At 42.2% G+C, this 22,749-nt stretch overlaps 1 long non-coding RNA gene across 1 annotated transcript; it reads left to right on the top strand.

The window, feature by feature from the left end:
• Positions 1–18,123: 18,123 nt before the first annotated feature.
• Positions 18,124–22,639, top strand: LOC309702872. Its single transcript, XR_014275774.1, has 3 exons — positions 18,124–18,393; positions 22,161–22,298; positions 22,372–22,639. It is a non-coding gene; the product is annotated as an uncharacterized lncRNA (long non-coding RNA).
• Positions 22,640–22,749: the final 110 nt, after the last annotated feature.

Here is a 22,749-nt window from a genome sequence, read left to right as displayed (position 1 = left end):
TCTCAATCCAACCAGGCATCTGTGGGATGTGCTGGACAAACAAGCATGATCCATGGAGACCTACATGCCAGATAATACAGCACACCTTCATTTATATACATAGTACCAATAATATAAATGGGTTATGGATTTTACCCTTAAAAAGGTGAATTTTCTTTGTTTGAGGCCAATTATAAATGTTCTATTGGAAAGCAGAAGCTTTATCTTAAGGGTATCCTGCTTTGCTTACTCAGCGATTTACATTAGCCATACTGATGAACCGACATGTTAACCCGTGGTTTAAGTGGGATTTGGAAGGTCGAAAAAACGCTAAAATCTGGTTTAGCAGTGCAGAAAAAAAAAGAAAACACGCTTCCTCAAAAAAGGTCTCAAATTGATTTGTACTACGAGCTCCAGTGGACTTGTTTTCTTTGCGGACAGGCTATGTGTTCAGCTGACCTGAAACTTACAAAACCCAGAGTCCACACCAAAGGGGAATTACTCTACCCACGGAAAAGACCTGAACTGTCTGAACTGCCCTGTTGGCTAACAAGTACTTTCTCCCCCTTATGAATCTGCATCACCACTTTACAAATTTGCATGAGGCCGGCATAATCACTAGTCTGGCATGCCCTCAAATAAACAATGAGAAGCTGCCTTGCTAAAGCCACTTCGGCTTACTGAAAATGTGTCAGTGCGCTGTTGGCTGCAGGAGCAAACGCAAGAAGATTTGTGCACTGCCTAACTCTGATGAACTTTTGATGACAATGTCTTCTTAACAGCAGGAAAATCTTTAGTGACAGCACATCATGCAGTTAATGTGCCTAACACGATTAAGTTAAAATAGTGAGGGAGAATCAAAAATCAAAGAAACTTAGGCCAGTTTGACACCACTAAACAAGGACTGGCTGTGAGTTTTTGTGTTTGGATGTCGTCTTTTGGATGATGAGTGTGTGCAAAACTCGCTTATCGACAGCATTCACTCAGCTTGAACAGTAATTCTAGAAATGGTGCTAAATGGTATGGAATGGTAAAGATATATTTTTTATGTGTCCATAAAAAAACAATTTTTAATCATTTTGCTGTTGCAAGTTTGCCAGTTTCTTGATTGAAGCAAACAAACAAATAAACAAACAAAAGAAAAACGAATAAACTGTTGATTAATAGCTCATATAAATAGAAAAAAACAGAGGAAGGAAAAACAATAAGTGTGAATGTGTTGCGTTGCATCTCTGCAGGAAGCTCTGATGAATAAAACTGAAATCTGATGTGCCAAGACCACCATAGATCTGCAGCCCTCACTTCTGACTCTGTGGAAACACTTTCAGGGGAATTGTATACGTGTGAAACAACAGCATGTGAAATTGACGCAACACTAAGGTAGCAGGAAGAATCTTCTCAGTTCCTGTTAAAGTGGAAATAGTCATAAGGAATCAGCTCAGCCTGAACATCCTGTCATATACTGCCAAGCCTAGTACTGCACCGGGACTCTGCCTTAGTCTAACCATTTCATGCACTGCATGGATGCAGAAGGTGAAGTTCAATAAATACTACTGACTAAAACCGCAAAGGTTCTGTGAGACTGAATATTTTTGGGGGTTCAGCTTGTGATCTTTGTCAGAGAAGACAATGCATTTCTTTTTCAGTACTTTCTTTTCTTTTGTTATTTTCCTGAATTCCAAGGAAAAGGGTACCAGAAAAATTGTCAAACAATATGTTTAAGGTAGGTAAAGACAAACAGATTTATAAGAAATTGTAAAAAATAAACACAACGCAGCTTTGAATAGATTTAATTTATACCCACCTCTTACCAAAGCTATAATTTTGTTTTTGGCCACTAGTCAAAGATAACAGCTGTGCACTTTGAAGGTTCAGTGAACTCTTCCAACCCCTGGCAGCCAGTTAGCCCTGTGGGAGAAGATCGTAATTAGAGATGTTATGGGTCATCGTGAGAAAAGAGCCTGCATTTGTAATGAATCAATGAATTAAGGTAGTGAGATGAGAAGAGAGGATAAAAGAAAGAAAGAAAGAAAGAAAGAAAGAAAGAAAGACTGATTAGTATAAACTGTCCTATTTCAGATACTTTTGTTATAGTAGCTCCATATAAAACATTATGTGTATTATGTGTTTAGAAGTGTAACGCATGCTGTTTGATAGGGCGGTACTGCCTGAACTCAAACATGGTAAATTATGTTCTTATTTTGAATGATTATAATAACACTTGGCTGTGTTTACCACATTATTTGCAGTTCTTGAACATTTGCCTTGGACCAAAGATTTATTTTCTACATGTAATACCAAATTATGCCACGACGTTAGTGCTTGACAAAGTCTGCCCCTTTAACTTTGTAGCCAAGACAGGGGCCATTGAGTGCAAATAGTCGACACAAACTAGTGTTAGTATGCCATATGGCAGGAAGTACTGCAGACAGCGGTACTTCTGAATGCACCTAAACTTTTGCTTTCTTCACATACTTCTGCTCTTACATTTGCTATTTTGAGTGTGTGACCTGATAGTCGACTAAAGATGAAACCTCAGTTGTTATGTACAAATGCCTCCGGTTCTTAAACAGAGATAGGCCCAGAAGATTCAACACCACACTACCCTAAAGGAATGTATTCTTTACGCAGAAAGATAATTTGATAAATGTAAAGGCATGCAGGCATCACTTTTTACCATGTCATTGTCCTCATGAAGAACTGTGACTTGCAGCCTTAGGCCATGAGGACAGTAAGGCTATAACAATAAGTGTCACTCTTTTGCTCTCGTTTTCTCCTCCTGTCATTTTCGTGGTATTTTCAACATGGCCCCAGGTGATGTAATGGAGTGACCCATTATAAACTCACTTTATTCACTGAAGTAACACCATAACTTGCATCAGTAACTGCTAACGCCTGAGGCAGGTGCCACTGGTCTGCATCTTCAAGAGCGAGATACATGGGAGGGAATTCTGATAGGCCGGTGCTGTATCAATTATAACAATTATAGTTGTTGTGCACTCTTTTTCACTGTCAAGAAGGGTGTGATATGAATTGGAAATGCAGACAAAACTACAACCATCACAAAACACTCACACACACAAGCACACAGACAAACAGAGCAAACTGGGAGTCATTAGCCCCGACCTAGGAGTGTTGAATTTAGCTCGACTCCCCTCACTGAGAAGCCTTTATTTCTAACCTATTTCAGCTCATTGTTTTTGTTTGTTTATTGCCTGCAGCTTGGTTGCTACACCAATCTTTTAAAGAGATCTCAGTGTTGTATTTACAGCTTGTTGCTACTATTCTACCACTTGCTTTAAGGTCTTACCCTCAAGAACGTGGGATATCTTGAGTCACTAGAGTGGCTTAGAATATTTGAGGTATATTGAGGCATTAAAGCCATATTTGTTTTACTTGTTTTTACTAAAAAACCATGCCAAAAAGGTATTAGAATTTATCAGTACAATCAATTATAAATACCACAGAATATATATGTGAGTGTTTTTGCTGCAATCTGCAGTGTACTCTATGGTGTGACAAAATAAAATACTGTTCATCAGCACTTAAAAATTATTGACTTTGAGCCTTGTTTCTGACCCAGAAAAAAAGCAGCATTTACAGGAGAAGCTGAAAACACTGAGGCAATCAAATAAAAGGTTAACCCGGAGTTCTTGAGGAGGAAGCGTCCTTGTCTCAGGGAGGTCAGATCTGACAGATCATTATTCATAAATTTAAGTGTAATTCCAGTAAAAAGTACAGACTTTGTCTCCTGTTTATTGTCAAGAGAAACAAAGACATCATTTTTTCTGGAAATAAATGTTAGAGTTTACTTTTGTCATTTTTTTAATAGAACTAAATTAACCTCCACGGTTAAACAGCCAGATACCACGCTGCCCACTCACCAAGAGTTTATGTTTCTGTCAGTTTTCTTTCATTTGATATTAAATATTTATCTTTATTCAGTCATCGCATATTATCCAGACAGTGTAAAACAGTTCATATAAAATCCACAAACTATATTAGAAATAGTGAGTGAACAGGTTCAGGCTGAAGGCATGCAGTGTTGGGTGTAACGCATAACAAAGAATGTTACTGTAATCGCATTACTGTACATTTTTCATAACGCCATAAAGTAACGTGTTACTGTACTAATTCGGTAAGTTACAATAATGTTGTTACTTGCATTGCAAAGGTTCCTCAGTTATCCACACACCAGGCTTGTCTACAATCAGCTGTACCTGAATTCAGTTTGTGAACGGGAGAAGCAAAATGGTGTACAGGTGTTGAAAGATTTTGAGTTTTGCGTTATGTTTATTTGTAGCTTTATTTAAAGGAAGAAGAGCTTATGAGTTGTACAACTGCTGAATATGACCGTTAAACGCCTTTTTACTGTTTCAACAGATAAGCTCCTGTTTCAACAGATAAGCTAACGGTCTCTCCTTTTAAGGAGTTGTTGTTGAGTTCTGTACATGCCACACCTACCAGTTGTGAAAGTGTTTGAGTATAAATAAAGGATGTACGGACAGCCCCGCGCGATTCCTCTGTGTCACATCTGTTGTGCACACGGTGCAGAACAGATCGGACCGTGACGGGGCATCGTCCATGTACATGTAAAATCTTTGAGTCTGTGTTTCTTTGCCTCCTAATAATTTTCTCTTCACAACAGGGATACAGCTTTTATTTGTACTAATATAAGAGTGTGATGGTAAAGTGGAAATTGCATCCAGGACTGAAACCATCGCTTTATGCTGCTGGCAGAAATTTGGCTGTTTGCAAGCACCTGCACAGACAGCATGCTAACGTTAAGCTAGCTGAGAACCCAGAGTCACATTCAAGCTGAGTGAATGCTGACCGCTGCCCAGCAGGCAGACCCTGAACTTCAACAGGTAACATGTGTCTAAAATAGAGTCATCATGGCGATCACTTTGAAGTCTGTTTGAGCTTGTTTTTGTTTTTGCTTTATGTTGTCAGCTTTATGTTCAGACCTAAATTAAAGCTCCTTATTAGGATAGGTATTTGTGTTGGCATGTAGGACTGTAGCCTTTATGTTGTTAACTGGTAATTATAACACCATGCATTTCAGGTAATTTCAAAGGGCAACGAGTAATAAGTAGTTTAAAGATTTACTTTTTCTGGTGAGCAATTAAGTCATGCACTACATTATTTTTAAGGAAAATTACAAGTAATGTGTAATACATTACTTTTCTTCAATAACATTCTCAACATTCTTTATATATGTCTTGTATATGTTACCATTAAAGCTACTCAATGTTTCCAATAGAAGAAAAAGAACACAACAACAACAAACAAATATGCAACAACATTTTCACATATAACCCTCAAAATATAAATGTGGAATATTTAAATGACTGAAAAGTCCCAACAAACAATAATGCAATATACCAGACCAGCACATTATTATTATTGCTTTTAAATTATTATAAAATTTACTACACCCATCAAGTGTAGTGAACATTTACACAGTTGATACATTTCACACATGGGAGGTGCACAATGACTCCTTTAGTCAGGTACACCTGAGATATTGTTTGAGTTAGTGAATTTTGCTCCACTTGTAAATAGTAATATGTCCAAAAAAGTTCAGGGGACCTTTTACCCAAGCCCACTGGGAAGTCATCGATTTTGAATTAAGATAAAATTTGGGTGGTTTTTTTTCGTCATATGAAATTTTGAATGTGGGTTCCACAGATTAGTAGGTGTTTTTAATATCATCTAGTGAGCACAGGAAGTGAAAGGTAACTTTTTTTGTGAAACACAATGATATTCCCAAATGCAAGATGACTGCAGGAAACCAAAAGCTTTTCTGCAAGTTGGTAATGCTGAGCTACTCAGTACTGCTGAGGCAACTCTGACAGGACGCTTTTTGTATATCAGGCCTTTTGCATATTAAAATACTGCTGTTACACTAGATGTCGAATATGTTCATGTTGCTATGCTTTATGCTTTAACTAGCGGCCTAGTAAGTAGGTTTTAAAGTGTCCAGCCACTGTCTAGAACAAACAGAAGAAAGCCTGCAGCTGGGCCTGGGGCATTAGAAGAGCTTTGAAATGCTTTTTTCCCCACCTCTAAGTCATATGGGTTGGTGGCATTTGGTCTGAATAAAGTCCAGTGCACAGATGTGTGTGATGTGTAGCCTTGTACTTTGGATCCGCTTCCAGTCTTGCCTGAAGTATGGCAGAAAGGTCGGCGATCTTCTCTCTGTGAACAAATGGGGTGGCACCCAGGCACCTTCTCAAAGGTGCTGTCCTCGTCATCGGACATCACATGATTTCATGTTCAGCTAAAAGAACAGCTTTAAACTATCACTTTTATTGTGTTCCATGCTTTGTTACGTGCTTGTACCCGGTACCAAAATAATAAAATATTACTCTTCCTTTTGACCACAGGTTGATTGTGGTAAAGTTAAGATGTAGAGAGTAAAATGCAACCAGGCTTTCCCTTTGCTACAGAGCAGTGGTTTAAACAGAAAATTGTCTGACTAGATCTTTTGCTTGTCCCTATGGTAACAAGAAGCAGGGCAAAGGTCTCTGTGTGTAATTATTATGTGTTACTCTATTGATCCCCTTATGGAAATTCTCTTTTTGCTTACCCTTGTGCAAAGGCAAATCAGACTGCTGGGTAAGCTTGAGAAGTGCACTCTTGAGCCTGGTATAGATTCATTGCTTTGCTCAAGGACACTTCAGTGAGATGAATACTTGTCATCACTGAGGCTTAAACCTGAACCCTTCATCTAAAGAAAGTGCTCCGTCCCTGCTTTGCGCCCTACCTTGTTTGCACATGTGTATACATATGTATGTGGTTTATTGTGAATGTATTGTTTCTCTGATTTTTGTTGTATATGTTGATGCTCTAAAGCCTTATAAAGCAGTTTGCAATAACTGGCAAGAGCCTACATAAAAAGTTAAATTGAGTGGTTCATATATTGCGATCTAATGCTGTAATAGGCAATCAAATATGCAGTTCAAGGGCGCAGTTTGAGCATAATAGCCTATACTGTCTCCTAGTGTACTACTGAGCTACCACTTAAATTTCTCAAAGGTTTTCTTGTATGTCCTTTTGCAAATTTAGGTTCAACATCAGATTGGACATTTTGATATGTGATATGGTTTATGAAACAGGTAGCTGAGAGAGTTTGCCTCAGTATTGATTCTCCTCATTTATCCCAACAGCACTTCAGTCTGCACTTGAAGGAATCTCCAAAGTCAGCGTGACCATCTGTAGTAATTTTATACAGCAATGCGATATTATAATTTAAGTCCCACTCTCTACTCATAGTACAGTCAACAAGTATCCTACTCACCATATGTACACTCTGGAAATTTGGATGGCTCTTTCTATTCCTTTCTCTAACGCATAGGCACAAAATAGGTTGTTTGCCACTGATGGTTTTCGCTCATTTACAGATAATGCTGTGGAAGTGGGGTGTGTTTTTTGTATCTGTCTGGGTAAGAGACATCAGCGGCGGCACAGTGCTGCAGTCACAGCTGCAGGTAAATTGGTAATTAGTAATCTTGTCTATTTATCTCTCCTGCAGTGAGGCTAGAGTCTCTCTCCTGGTGATTGTGTACACCAGTGGCATGCTCTCTGAGCCTCAAGTTTTGAGCTGTTTTCTAGCAGCATGACTAGCACCTTGACTGTGTTGTTTATATTTCATAAAATCACAGCTATATGGTGGCTATTATCCTGTGGGCGCATGCTTCTGGAACACATATCGTAGGTACTACTTACTACAAGTACATCTCATTTTAAGTCCACTGTCCTTCTGTGACCTGTGCTGGTTGCTTGGGTCCAGCATCGTAAATGACATCTCAATACACTTAATTCTGCACAGAGGAGCAAGAGCACAGACACTTGAGGACTGAAAATGAATCCGTTTAGGTAATTCAGGTGGAAACATACCTTCATTGGAAATGTGCTAATGAGTGGACTGAGTGGTCTGATATTGCAGACTGCACTAAAGCCATGACATCACTGTTTAACATACAGGTTAGAAAGAAAACAAAGGCATCTTTCAAGTTAAACCTATTAGATGTAGAAAATACCCCACTGAACGTGATAGGACAGGCAGTACTTCTTGGTTTTTAAGTAGTTTTTAGACAAATTAGTGGTGTGCTTTGGGTGTAACCCTAACCTTTATTTTACTCGGTTTTGTTGTACAGCACTTTGTGGCTACATGTCTTTGAAAAGCACTGTGTAATTAAACTTTGCTTGCATTCTTACTTACTTTATCTTAATGCAGTTATAACCCCTTCTCCATGCAAACTGACTGCAGGCCAGTGGGTGTAGCATGTCTATTAGAAATGGAGTGATACTTCTCCTTGGTCAGTCTCTAATGTGTCTCTCATTACATACACTGTTCTGTCACTGCCATATATCTGGTGCTTGAATTCATCAGTAAATCTGACTTTTTTCAGTCCTCCATGCTGAAACGATGAAAGGCTGTCTCAGGCTACCTCACACCTCTGGCCTGAATTCCCCTGCTGCCAAATAATTGTTCTTCCCTTTTTGAAACATAAGTAGACAATCTTTTTCATTTCTTTTCTGTCTCTCTATGAAAAAGCTTTACAAAGCTTAAATTTACAATATTATTAAGACCTCACAAACAATATACGATATAGAAATATTACTTTCAGATTTATCAAGAGTACTTTTATGACCCTATAGTATTTTAACATGATATTCATGTAGCTGTTTAGACAAGGGTGTGGGCTGAGGTTATTTTAAGTTCAATACACGTTTTTTATTACTTTTAAGTAATTATATTATCAGCTCATCCTGTAATATTGAGCTCTATGAACAAAAGCTATTGTTCTGAAATGTCAATACAACATGGCCATTGGACAAGTTCATTGATGAACATTTGGTGAATGGTGTACAAGAGCATTGTTGAACTGCTTGGGTATGCAAAACACATAAATTAACAGAGTTTAATTTTACCGAAATGCAGGTTTATTATAAGTGTCTTGTTCAAGAATGCTTTTGTAAAAGTAAAAAACACTTTTACTCATTAGAATTATAAATAAAGTGAATACACTGGATAAGTATTCTTCCATACTAGAGATGGCACGATACCACTTTTTTATGTCCGATACCGATATCATAAATTTGGATATCTGCCGATACCGATATGAATCCGATATAGTGTTTTTTAATCAACAAAACTGTTTTTTTAAATATCTTGCTGCATTTTGTATAAGTTCATACTCAAGTTTAAAACAACAACTACACTAAAGCTATTCTGTTATACCTGTATGCAAAAAAAAAAAATTTCATAGTTCAGCAATACTGATCAATCTAATAAACTTAAACCTACACCATCCTCCCTATTCTGGTATTTTAAAGAGTACTTAGCGTAAATATTAAGCAACCTAACTAATAGGGTTCCAACTCCCAGCAACAAAAATAAATAAATAAAAAATAGGGAACCACCCCTCACGCTCCACCTCATGATGCTTAATCGACGTAATCAACCTTAATTTGATGCAGTGTGAAAAAAAATGCACAGAAATCAATTATTTTTCAAGAAATATTAAATAGATTCAACATCTTTCTTCAACAAAATTGCAGACTGCACAGATGGTACCTTCCCAAAGGAAAAAGTACTATAGCTTACTAGGGTAGATATATTAGACTTAATAGTTACAATATACAGTAATTGACTTCTATTCATTTTACATCAAATTAAAACTTTGGGTGTCAGATAATTATTTATTAAAAGCTAGACATTTTAAATGAGAATAAGAAAGAAAAGTATGTCTTTGTGCCCCCTTTTCCCTGTTAATGCCCTATCGGCCCCCCTGGCTAAACTTTGCTAGATCCGCCCCTGCACAGTTACCAGCGTCAGCTACGTAGAAAAAGATCCTCGAGTAGAAAGTAAATAAATTCTAACAACAGCTTATCAAGCTTAAACGTGCTGCTGTTGTTTATCCGCTGGTTTCCTCTTTCTGGTGCAAAGTGGGCCAAAAACAAACAAGAGAGGCGACAGAAAAGCCAATCAGCTGATTATTAAGCAGTTTCATGATTGAAGTAGCAGCAAGAAGAGGCAGTCACTTGTTAAGCTTAACGCAGGAATGCTTTACAAACATTCAGAGATGGACTTACACACTTGCTTTACTTCTCTCGGGATAACTTTGTCAGAGATGAAATGCCGGGTTGCTAGCGAAGCTCCACATGCTATCCAGACCACCGACAGGTCCCGCATGCCACAGCCGCTCTATCACGTGATGCATACTGCTCCAACGTGCTAACGTTCTGAGGCGAGTTACGGCGTGTTGCAAGTTTTGTGAGGTGCTTTCGTGATATTTAATGGATCGGATTACATTTTTTATTTTTCTCCGATATCCGATCCAGTAATTTAGGTCAGTATCGGACTGATATCGGTATAATTGCATTATAAACAAACTTCAAGGCAAAACAACATGTACCAAACAGCTGAAACAGCAAGCAGTTGTCCACTCATTATCAGACCTGGTACTTTCAGTGTTTCCAATAATGTATGTGGAAGTAAAAGATGTGGATAAATGCATCAGGTACAATACATTTAACGACACATCCTGTTTATTAATGTATCTTGCAAGTAGAAATAGTAAGACATGTTTGGCCTTATATTACAATTCACTTACAGTGACACAATATTATTAGATTTTTAAAGTGGTATTTTTATGCTCCGGGAAAAAATGATCTTCATTCATTACTTGAAAAAAGATTTGAATCAACAATGAATCTGTCACGGCTGGCGGAGGGAGCCGTGTGGTGTGGAGGAAAAGGAGGACCCAAAATGCAGCAAACTGATGATACGAGTGACGTTTTATTTACAGGGTGGTAGTGGCAAAAACAGGCAATGAAGCACGAGTAATTACAAACGGAAACCTAAACTGGGAGAAACTAAGTGACAAACCTGGGACCATACAAAGGGGTGCGGGGCAGAGAGACGCAGAGACAGGAACACCATAGAACGCAGATGAATGTAGATTAACGCAGTGATACATGGATGAACGCAGACGAGCCGACAACGAACACAGACCGACACCCACTAAATATACCCACACAAGGTAATCAGGTAATCACACACAGGAGGGAAGAACAGCTGAACCTAATACACCTGGGGACCGGAGGAGACAAGCTGAACACAATAACAACAGACACAGACCTTCAGAACAGAACAGGAAATCCAGAACACGAGCCTTCAAAATAAAACAGGAAACAGACTGATGTACAACACAACACGGGGACATGAACAGAGCACCAAGGACAGACACAGGTAGGGCTGACAATACACCAAACTTCAGGTTAACCCTAACTAATACAGATCAGAAAAAACGCAAAACGCTGGGTCAACGACCCAGGACCATGACAGTACCCCCCCTCCAAGGGCTGGCTCCAGACAGCCAAAAACAAAAACAAACGACCAACCCAGGGCGGGCGGCGGGGGCCCAGGACGGAGGGACCAACACCGAGCAAAACAAGCTCCAGCGGACCGAGGGAATTGTCCAAAACAAAAACACACATGCTGGAGTACAAGGACAAAAACACAGTTCAGGAGGCCGGCCCAGGGGCTGACAGCTCAGAAGTCCAGGACAGTTCATCTTCTGAGGCCGGCCACGTCGGCGACGCAGATCCATAAGCCGACCGAGCGGAAGGCAGCGGTGGCGGGGTGGAGGCAGTTCAGGGGGCCGACCGTGCACACGGCAGCGGCGGCAACAGGGAAACCGTTCAGGCGACCGACCGTGCGGACAGCAACGGCGGCGATGACAGAAGTCTGGAGGCCGACCGTGCGGACGGCAACGGCGGCGATGACACAAGTCTGGAGGCTGATCGCGCGGAAGGCAGCGGCGGCGTCTAGGAGGTCGTCCATGTTGACGATGACGCTCCACCAGCGGCCTGGCAGATGACCGCCGATGTCGAGGCGGCAGTTTGGGACCCGAAGGTGGCGTGGCCGTCGCAGCACCAGACGAGACCGAAGCAGAGGCTGGACCAGACGAGGCAGCTGATGAGGATGCTGAAGCAGAGGCCGGACCAGGCGAAGCTGAAGCCGGACCAGGCGATGCTGACGAGGATGCTGGAGCCGGGCCAGGCGATGCTGAAGACACGAAGGCTGGAGCCGGACCAGGCGATGCTGAAGACACGAAGGCTGGAGCCGGACCAGGCGATGCTGAAGACGAAGCTGGACCGGGCGAGGATGAAGGCTCGGAGGCTGCAGCTGGCGAGGATGATGAGGCTGCAGCAGGCGACGGCGTGGAAGCCGGAGACTGTAGCGCTGCAGGCGTGGAAGAAGCTGCTGCTGCCCGCGGCGTGGATGAAGCTGCAGCTGGCGAGGATGATGAGGCTGCAGTTGGCAGCTGGACGGGCTCCTCGGGCCCTCCAGCTGACGAGGCAGGAGGCTGGCTAGGTTCTCCTGAACCTCCAGCTGACGAGTCTTGAGGCTGGACGGGCTCCTCGGGCCCCCCAGCTGACGAGTCTTGAGGCTGGACGGGCTCCTCGGGCCCCCCAGCTGACGAGACAGGAGGCTGGCTAGGTTCTCCTGAACCTCCAGCTGATGAGTCTTGAGGCTGGACGGGCTCCTCGGGCCATCCAGCTGGCGAGACAGGAAGCTGGGCGGGCTCCTCGGGCCCCCCAGCTGACGAGGCAGGAGGCTGGACGGGCTCCTCGGGCCCCCCAGCAGGCGAAGCAGGAGGCTGGACGGGCTCCTCGGGCCCCCCAGCGAAAACAGTCTCTGGACCAGTGGGCACCGGGGCCCCTGGAACACACAGGTCAGAACCAGTAGGCGCACGGGCCTCTGGCAGGCACAGTTCAGAACCAGCAGGCGCACGGGCCTCTGGCAGGCACAGTTCAGAACCAGCAGGCGCACGGGCCTCTGGCAGGCACAGAACAGAACCAGTAGGCGCACGGGCCTCTGGCAGGCACAGAACAGAACCAGTAGGCACACGGGCCTCTGGCAGGTACGGGTCAGAACCAGCAGGCACACGGGCCTCTGGCAGGAACAGATCAGAACCAGCAGGCGCACGGCCTCTGGCAAACACAAGGCAGACTGCAGCTGCACAGAGCATTGACCCAGCTCAGGCAGCGACAGCCGGATACAGTCCTCAGCTGGCTTCTTAATCTCCAGGGGTCCAGAGTCGGCCGGGGGCTGGGACCCAGCCTCTGGGGAGGCCCTGGAATGTGTCACAGTCTCTGGGCTGGCCAGCTGTTGCGGACTGACAACTGCGTTATGTGGTGTGTCTCTCTGCTTGACATGAACAGGTGAAAAACAGTGCTTTTCCGGTTGGATGGACTCGACTTGTAATACAGGCGGAGCTGGTGAAGATGGTGGCTGAATAGGTGGCTGAGCTGATAATAAAGCTGATGAGTCTCTTGCCAATTGAGCTATTGACTGAGCTATGGATTGTAACCAAGTGTCTAATAGGTCTGGCTGTGACTGTAATGGAGGTGGCGATTGAGAGGCTAACAGAGCTAGTGGCTGCTGGGCGGCTAACTGAGCTACCTGCTGGGCAGCTGGCTCAACAAACACAGCCCCGGAATAAACAGTCATTCGAGCTGGCGAAACAGACAGTGTGTCTTTTCCACTCACCACAGCCGGCAGTTCCGAAGTCCTAATCTCCGGCTGTGGGGCGACGCGCCGACGGCGCGATCGTCGCTTCCTCCCGGGCAAAACCTCCGGCGGGCCGGGCAAAACCTCCGGCGGGCCAGGCAAAACCTCCGGCGGGCCGGGCAAAATCTTCACCGCCGGGCTGGGTTGGGAAGCGGTAGCGGCTGGTGGGTGAAGGTGCAGCTCGTGAAGGATGAAGTCCTGTGCGAGCGGGTGAAGAGAGTCCAGCAGCCAGGAGTGAGCAGAGATGAGCTGCTTTAGCCTGGCTTCTACGGCGTGGTGAAGCTCTTCCTCCTCATGCTCGAGCCACAGGTTGACCAACCTGGAAACTGTGTCGATCACTTCCTCCCGAAACTCCTGGGACGGCGCGGATGCTGCTGGGTCCATGTTGGTCGGCTCGTACTGTCACGGCTGGCGGAGGGAGCCGTGTGGTGTGGAGGAAAAGGAGGACCCAAAATGCAGCAAACTGATGATACGAGTGACGTTTTATTTACAGGGTGGTAGTGGCAAAAACAGGCAATGAAGCACGAGTAATTACAAACGGAAACCTAAACTGGGAGAAACTAAGTGACAAACCTGGGACCATACAAAGGGGTGCGGGGCAGAGAGACGCAGAGACAGGAACACCATAGAACGCAGATGAATGTAGATTAACGCAGTGATACATGGATGAACGCAGACGAGCCGACAACGAACACAGACCGACACCCACTAAATATACCCACACAAGGTAATCAGGTAATCACACACAGGAGGGAAGAACAGCTGAACCTAATACACCTGGGGACCGGAGGAGACAAGCTGAACACAATAACAACAGACACAGACCTTCAGAACAGAACAGGAAATCCAGAACACGAGCCTTCAAAATAAAACAGGAAACAGACTGATGTACAACACAACACGGGGACATGAACAGAGCACCAAGGACAGACACAGGTAGGGCTGACAATACACCAAACTTCAGGTTAACCCTAACTAATACAGATCAGAAAAAACGCAAAACGCTGGGTCAACGACCCAGGACCATGACAGAATCTGTTTGTCGAGTATTGATTCCTCTCAGTGTCCATCTTTAATTTTGTCTGATTGCTTGGAAAAATGTTAAAAATCAACCCAACAATTGATGAAAAAAAATATATAAATAAAATATTGTTCTCTGGTTTTGCTCTATTTGGTATTTTAGATTAAAATAAATGTAAAAAGTAGTTCTGGAGGAATATAATGTGTTTTAATGATGGAAAGCACTATCACACAGTTAGGGTGAATGTAAAAGCTGCGTTCTCCTGACTAAACGGTTAAGTTACAGATGTAAAGCTAGTCCACTGTTCGTCTATTTTGTTTTAAGCACTTCTTTATTGCAACATTAATTTGAATTGTGTGCCTACTCTGTTACAATCACTTTGGTGCCATTGTTATTGCTGTGCAAACAACCTATCCACTCTAGCAAACGACCTAGTAAATGCATTGAATGATCACTGTTGTGCAAGTTGAGATGTAATGAATTAATAAAGTAAAATGTCGTAACACTGGCTAAATTAAATCTGGCCTGTTATGTAACATTATTTGATGTAATCTACAGTTTTTATGGTGACCAGGTGTTAGGTGGATTAGTCACAGCGGGGCATTTGAAAAACGGCATTAAGCTTAGGTGTTTGACTTTTTTTTGTCTTAATATAATACCTTAGATTCTTGCAGTCTTAACTACAACATATTATTTTCTGGTATTAAGTAAGTTATCATCTCTAAACGTTTCAGATAGTCAGGAAACATATATTGGTTGTTTCATACCTTAGTATTTAATCAGAATATGTGATATTGTTATGACATTGGCTATTATTAGCACTGATCATGATTAGAATTTTAATTTGCCTTACCATGAGTCATGTAAGGCAGCGCTCCCCAACCTTTTTTGCGAGACGGACCGGTTTATGCTCGACAATATTTTCACGGACCGGCCTTTAAGGTGTCGCGGATAAATACAACAAAATAAAACCAGTACCGGTACCGAAAAAAAGAAAATTTATTCATAACACATGTGAAAAGACCCAGGAAAACCGAATAAACGATAAAAGCGATAACAAAATAACGCTGAAAACCGATAAAAACCCTGAAAACTATACATTTCACACCTGAGCCTCAACTCTCGCGGCCCGGTACCAAACGACTCACGGACCGGTACCGGTCCGAGGCCCGGGGGTTGGGGACCGCTGATGTAAGGCATGCTGATTATTATCTTGAAAACAAAGTAAAACAATGACACAGTGACATATAAGAAGGACCACGGGCAGTTAATAGCTGTCCAATGAGAAATGATGTGACTGTCCTGAAGGACACTGAGCTTCACACTGTGTTGTGCTATTGTTTATCATAATTTCATACCAAAATCTATTTTTTCATCTTGGAGGGTTGTTCTTGATTAAGACACAATGTCAAAATTTATGACCTCATCATCAGCTTTAATTACTTTTTAAAAATACAGATTTTCAGAACCACTGTCTTGTAATTGGTTTAAACTTGTAAAAGCTTGACATAAGCAACAACCTGATTTTACTTATAGCTCAACATCACTTCTTACCAAAGTAAAATGTGGTTTGCATGAGACATGCAGGTTAAGAGTTGAAAGGTGTTTGTGACTTGTGTGACTTACTCCCACGTGCGCAGTACACAATACAGTACATCATTATCACTCAGCTCTTTTGGAACAAATGTGTTATCTCACTAATATGTTATTTCCTGTTATCTCACGCTGTCTAAGATGGGAACTTTATATCTCTAGCATAATTCATACTGATTTTATGTTTGTACTTTCTATTGCAAAAGTGCTTTGCAAATAACCCTCTCATTTTAAAACTGCCACTACCACTTAACAACCATCTGCTTTAAGAACTATTGAGATGCTGTTGAGGTTAGAAACCACGCCATTTATTGTAGCTTTTAATCAGCGCAAGATCGAAACAGCAGCGTACAGTCGTGCTGTCCTTTAGCTCGAATTGCTTAAGCAAGCTCAGCCACTTCTTTTACACGTATCATTCATCTAGCAACATGAACTGAAATGATTAAACAAAAAGAAGAATACAGAACATTTCAGTCCTTTATTTGCATGAAAGTGCAATGAAGATTCCTTTTCCAAATTGCTCCTGAGAGAGAGGAGTAACTTTGATGAACAGGGTTCAGCCTTTGATTACAATCCCGTTAAGATCCATTAGTCACTCAACATAATCACCTCCCTTCGTTGTCTCCCCCCCCCACCGCCCCCAAATATTGATGTCTACACATGCCTCCCCTCAAGAGTCTCTCTAACCTAAACAACTGCTCCCAATACACAGGCCAGTTCCCTCCTCGGTGCTCTCCAGACAACAATGAGTGGGAAGAATGCTTACTGGTAGGAAAGTTGACTCGAACAGGAAAAGAGAATGACACCAGGACTAAGGACCAACAACAGCACAACCAAGAGTAACCCACATTAATATATGATCAATATTTTTTTTTGGACATTTTCACCCCCTGGTGACAGTAAATATCTACAGCTTAAAGAAGTGAGTCTGTATAGTTCAGCTCAACACATATGAATTAAGCTTAATTTAGACTTCTGCATCTATGCGGAGGCTACTTAACCAGCATTTATAGCTGTGTGTCATGTACCTCTATATATGTACAATAGTTGGCAGTGGAGTTTCTATCTTCCAGTCGATCAGTTCTCTTCAGGCTAATTTGGAAAATTGGCAGCGGCAGTGCAAAAGTCTTTTTTTATTCCACCGTCATGTCTTTTTGCTAAAAAAGGGAAATAAATGCAGCACTTTACTGAAGCAAATGTTAACATAAATGGAAATGCAGTATATAAGGCAAAAGTTGAGAGAACTGACCAAAAAGAGTTTGGTAAGTTCTATGAGCTTGACATTTTTGGATAATATCTGGTGTGATCACCCTTTCAATATGACCTGAACTCTTTTAGTTAAGCTTTCTTGTAATTTCTTTATGTTTAGGCTTCATGAAGGACATTCAAAGCTCTTCTTTGGATGTTGGCCTTTTCTTCTGTTCTCTTTCAAGATGATCCCACACTGATTCACTGTAGTGATGGGTCGTTCGCGAACGAAATGGCTCTTAGAGCCGGTTCTTTGACGTGAACGACTAGAGCCAGCTCCTTATCGCGAGCCGTCACGTGGTTTTTTTTTTTCCTTTCTCTCACCCTCTCTCTCGCACTTTTTTTCCGCTTCACTCTGCACGCGAGCCTTGTGCTTTACGCTGGGCAGAGGGGGGAGGGGCGGGAAAGTAACAGTAATCTAATTACCGTTTTTGCAATAGTAATCCCTTATTTACTCGTTACTTGAAAAAAGTAATCAGATTACAGTAACGCATTACAAGTAACGCGTTACTGCCCATCTCTGGCCATGATATAAAAATCTAAAAAAATTTGGGTGTGAGCAGGGCTGGAATTTACATCGACTGAAACAGCTGGTAATGGTGTTAAACACAGAGTTGCTATGATTGTGCCTCGTTTTTTGTTGTTGTTGTTTTGTAAATGAAAAGGCTGAGTCCTATCTAGGATAGTGATGGGTCGTTCGCGAACGAAATGGCTCTTAGAGCCGGTTCTTTGACGTGAACGACTAGAGCCTGCTCCTTATCGCGAGCCGTCACGTGGGTTTTTTTTTTCTTTCTCTCACCCTCTCTCTCGCACTTTTTTTCCGCTTCACTCTGCACGCGAGCCTTGTGCTTTACGCTGGGCAGAGGGGGGAGGGGCGGTAGTTACACTCAGTAGCACAGGAACAGAGCCAGAGGGAGAGAGAGAGAAAGAGAGCCAGGGACAACAACGTCACATTAGAAAGGTATAGTAATCATCCACAACTATTTTCGGTTGCAGATGATAAAGGATTCAGAAAGTGCGGATTCATGCGGGCCCATATGACAGAGAATGTGCATCTTCTTTTTGTTTTCATATTTTAATTTATATTTAATTGCGTTGTGGTTTGCAGTGTTTTGTGTTGTTTTCACTTTAAATTTGTAAAAGGAAACAGCTGAAAATTTAAATAGTTAAAAGTTGAAATGTGAATAGTTGATTTTTGTATTATATGATTTATTTATTACATTTTATGTGGCGTGAATAAATAAAAGTATATTTACAGTGGTCCCTAGAGACAAAGCACATACAAACTTCAAATCACGTACGAACTCTGAAGCATGTACAAACTCCAAAACACGTAAAAACACGTACAAACTCCAAAACACGAAAAAACTCCAAAACACGTACAAACTCCGAAGCACGTAAAAACTCAGAAGCACATAAAAACTCAAAACACGTACAAAAGACAACAGAAGTGCTCCAGGATGCTGGGCGCAGTGTTGAGCTTTTGTTATCTTGTGGCTACACAAGCCAGCAAGTACCAACGACCGGATTTGGTGTGTGATAGTAACAGGTAGATGAACTTTTTTTTAAATTATTTGAATGTATTTGAGTGCCTGTGTATAAATACACAAACAATACACACATGCTTTCAATTGTGTAATTTAAGTGATCTAGTAGCTCTGCTTTGGAAGTTCAGTTCATGCTAGAAATGTGTTTTGGAGTTTGTACGTGTTTTGTCTCTAGGGGCCACCGCATATATTTATATATAAACATATATAAATAAAACCACTTTTTTTACGTTAGTAATTCCTTTTGTGCATAATTTTATATTATTGTGAATAATAAATTAATTAAAGCAACAAAACAACCTGAAGAGCCGGTTCGGAGCCGAAAGAGCCGGCTCATTTTAGTGAGCCGAACCGAAAGAGCCGGATCTCTAAAAAGAGCCGGAAATCCCATCACTAATTCACTGATGTTGAGTTCTGGACTCTGGGGAGGGCAAACCTTGACTGATAGTAGTGATGTGCGGATCGATCCTGAAATATCGATTCCTCCGATACCAATCATTTATGTTCTAGAATCGATTCTCACATTAAAATATCGATATTTTAGTAATTTAGAGTAAATTTGTAGTTTATCATTAACAGGAACACAGTGGAAAGAAACTATAACATTCGGATTGTCTACATTCAAAGGAACTACTTCCTCTTCCGCCTTTCATAGTCATGTGCGAAATACGGCTGTATAAATGTCTCGCAGCCCCTTGGCGTGCGCACTCACAACAATGGCTGAGCGTAATTGAAGTCATGTGCGGACGTATTTTACCTCCACACACAGCTGAGACGTGGTTTGCAATACATGTGGCAAAAAAAGTGCTCCTAGAGTGAGGTGTTGTGGCCATACTAGGGAGACATTCAAAAGGGCGTTTGGGGGGGGGAAATACATTTTACAGGGTTTATTTATCGGATAAAATACGTTAAATGTCACCGTTATTATTGGCCGGCCCGGAAACAGCAGGGGTGTCCAAATTCAGAGGCTGCTTCCACCTGAGGACCCGGCCTTCGCGGTCTAAAGAAAGCCAGGTAGTACGTCACGAGCTCCCTCGGTGGAGTGAAACTCTGCTGTCTGCTCCTTGCTCTCTAAAATATAACCGGGCACTGACGTAAACTCTCGACCGTCTCACACTTCTGTTTAACCATTTTCTGTTTGACGTTTATTCAGCTGTGTGAAAACCCCGGAGGAACCCTTCCGAAGGATTAATAAAGTCAAATTTAATTTAATCAAATCTAATAACTTTAATCTCAGCCAAACCGATTTACTCACGAACAAATAAAACACTGAAAAAGCCAAACAATAACATTTTTAAGTTATCAAAGTGACTTATATATCATGTTTAACCCGAGTAGCGAAAGACCGGGGGGGTTTGAAGACGATGTGTCGGTCGGCTCAGATATTTGAAGTTTACACAGCTACATTCTCACCTGAAAATGTGTTAAAAGTTTTTTTGCGACCCAAAAAGAGAAATAAGAGCAATATTAAAACTAAGTTGCTGCTGCCATTGTTGGAAACTGGAATTGGCTGGGCCACGCTATGAATTCTGCAATATGATTTTTCAATTTTGTTGTCTTAGAAAATCGGGCGAAATTCGGGAGAATGGTGGCTCCGGGAGATTTTCGGGAGGGCACTGAAATTCGGTATTCTCTCGGAAAAATCGGGAGGGTTGGCATGTATGGTTGTGGCAACATCACTAACCTTGTCAAACACCTCAGAGTAAATCATATCACAGAATATGACGAGCGTATGTTGAGGTGAACTGAAGAGGAGGAGAGAGACAGGTGCTGCTAGGGCGAGACAGACGTCTCTTACGGAGTCCTTTAGTGCTGCAGGCAGGCAAGCTGTTCAAATAGCACAACTTCATTTTTTTTATTTCTATATGATGAACCCTGCATTATTAAGTGATAAGAACAAATAATCTGTTGTCCTGGAATCATTATGATGCTATAATTTGAGATACAATAAATAAAATAAGTTTTTGTACAAAGTATCGGTATCGGATCAGTATCGCCGATACCACCCTGAATATTACTTGGTATCGGATTGGAAAGAAAATCAGTGGTATCGCACATCACTAACTGATAGTGTTACATTGTGTTTTGGGGATTGTTGTCATGCTGAAAAATGAAGCTGCTGCTTTGCTCAGATGCTTTCCAGGTGATATTGCAAGCTGAGTCATAGTCTGATGGTACTTTCTGCATTTATGATTTCATCAACTTTCACAAGATTTCCTAACACAACTGGCCAAAATGAACCCAAATCACAGATGTATTTTTTCAACAGACTGCTTGCGTGACGAAAGATTGGTTAAAATTGCTAAGTTGTCTATTGTAGACACTCTCGAATTAGATGCTTTTATTTGAGCAACTCAGAGGCTACATGACTGTTGTGAACACTATTAATATAAAAGCTGAAGAAACTATATTTTCAATCATAGAAAAGAACTTCAGGTATAGTTATGTAAAGAATCTGCTGTGGGCTTTTTTTGTTTTAAATAAGATTGGGATCTTAGGTGCTACCAGTGCCCAATGACGACTATGCTTAAATGACACAACATGACACAAAAAATGCACAGATTCTTTTTCTTTTGTTAGATAAAATTAGGTACATTGCGCGTACAAGAACTTGAATATAAAGTATGTAGCCATTTGCTGAAATGTGATTATATTTCATTATTCATCTCAGAATTAGAAAATGCAAAAATGGTTATTCAACTGTTTGTCAAGCCTCCCCTATCTTATTATGCATTTATATAGCAAATGTACACCAGCAAACTTGAGAAATGCTTTAATTCGCATCAGTCAAGCTGAACGGTAGCTCAAAAGTACAAATACCAAGATCATAAGTGGATAGTCTGGAATCTTGTCCATGCTTTACAGCCCAAAATGTACTGAATTCCCTTTCCTGGAAGATTCATTGGAGTTAGACTGCTACCCAAATCAAAAATCGATGCAGTTATTTTGGGAACATTCTCCATGGTGAGAATAGCCAAGAGGCATGCAACACCAAACAGCTTGCTGAACCAAATGCCTTCAATCGATAGGTTAGTGAATTATGCATGGTATCATGGTGCCGTACAACTCCGCAAAGCCACTTGTGCCTTTGATGCCTGTCTTGATGTGACATTTAATTTATATGCGCACAAATGTGTGTGTATTTTAGTATATTTGTCATGGTCTGGTTGGGCACCTGCAGGTCTCAGACAGCGGCTCCTCCTCCTTTAGGCGGAGTCCGGTTGCCCCTCCCTGGCTGACCACCTGTGAGCAATCGTGCCAGCGGTATATCAGACCTGCGCTCTCAACCACTCATCGCCTGAGTATCTGCTATTCCCATGTTAGTTCAGTGGAGCATCCTAAACCTTGTCTTAACGCCGTGTGATGACTGACCTGTCTTTTCTTGTCCTCAGCGATAGCACCCGGAGTGGAGATCTTGTTCCCCTCGCTCCCGTCCTCCTGGACCTGGGCCGCCAGCTGCTCACACAACGTGGCCTGCCGGCCCACTGCTCACCTGCCTGCCTCCCCACGCCTCGACCGCTTCCGGGTTTTCCGCTCCACCTGTCCCCTCCATCTGAAACCAAGTAAGGCAATTCAATTCAACTGCGGAGGATTATTGGTTGTCTGCTGGATCCCTCTGATCGTGATCTCCTCTTGTTCCAGTGCCCCGGCCCCTACCTAGTCCTGTTTCTACCTCCCCGCTGTCCCCGCTGTTCAGCCGTCTCCTAGAGGTGTCTAGGTCGCCCTCATTATCACAGACGAATCCTACGCGCCACTAGTGTGGTGGCGTC

The sequence above is a fragment of the Aulonocara stuartgranti genome (assembly GCF_965226115.1).
Source record: "Aulonocara stuartgranti genome assembly, chromosome: 1".
NCBI lineage: Eukaryota > Metazoa > Chordata > Actinopteri > Cichliformes > Cichlidae > Aulonocara > Aulonocara stuartgranti.
Note: the sequence above shows the minus strand (reverse complement) of the source record. Positions and strands in the feature narration are given on the sequence as shown.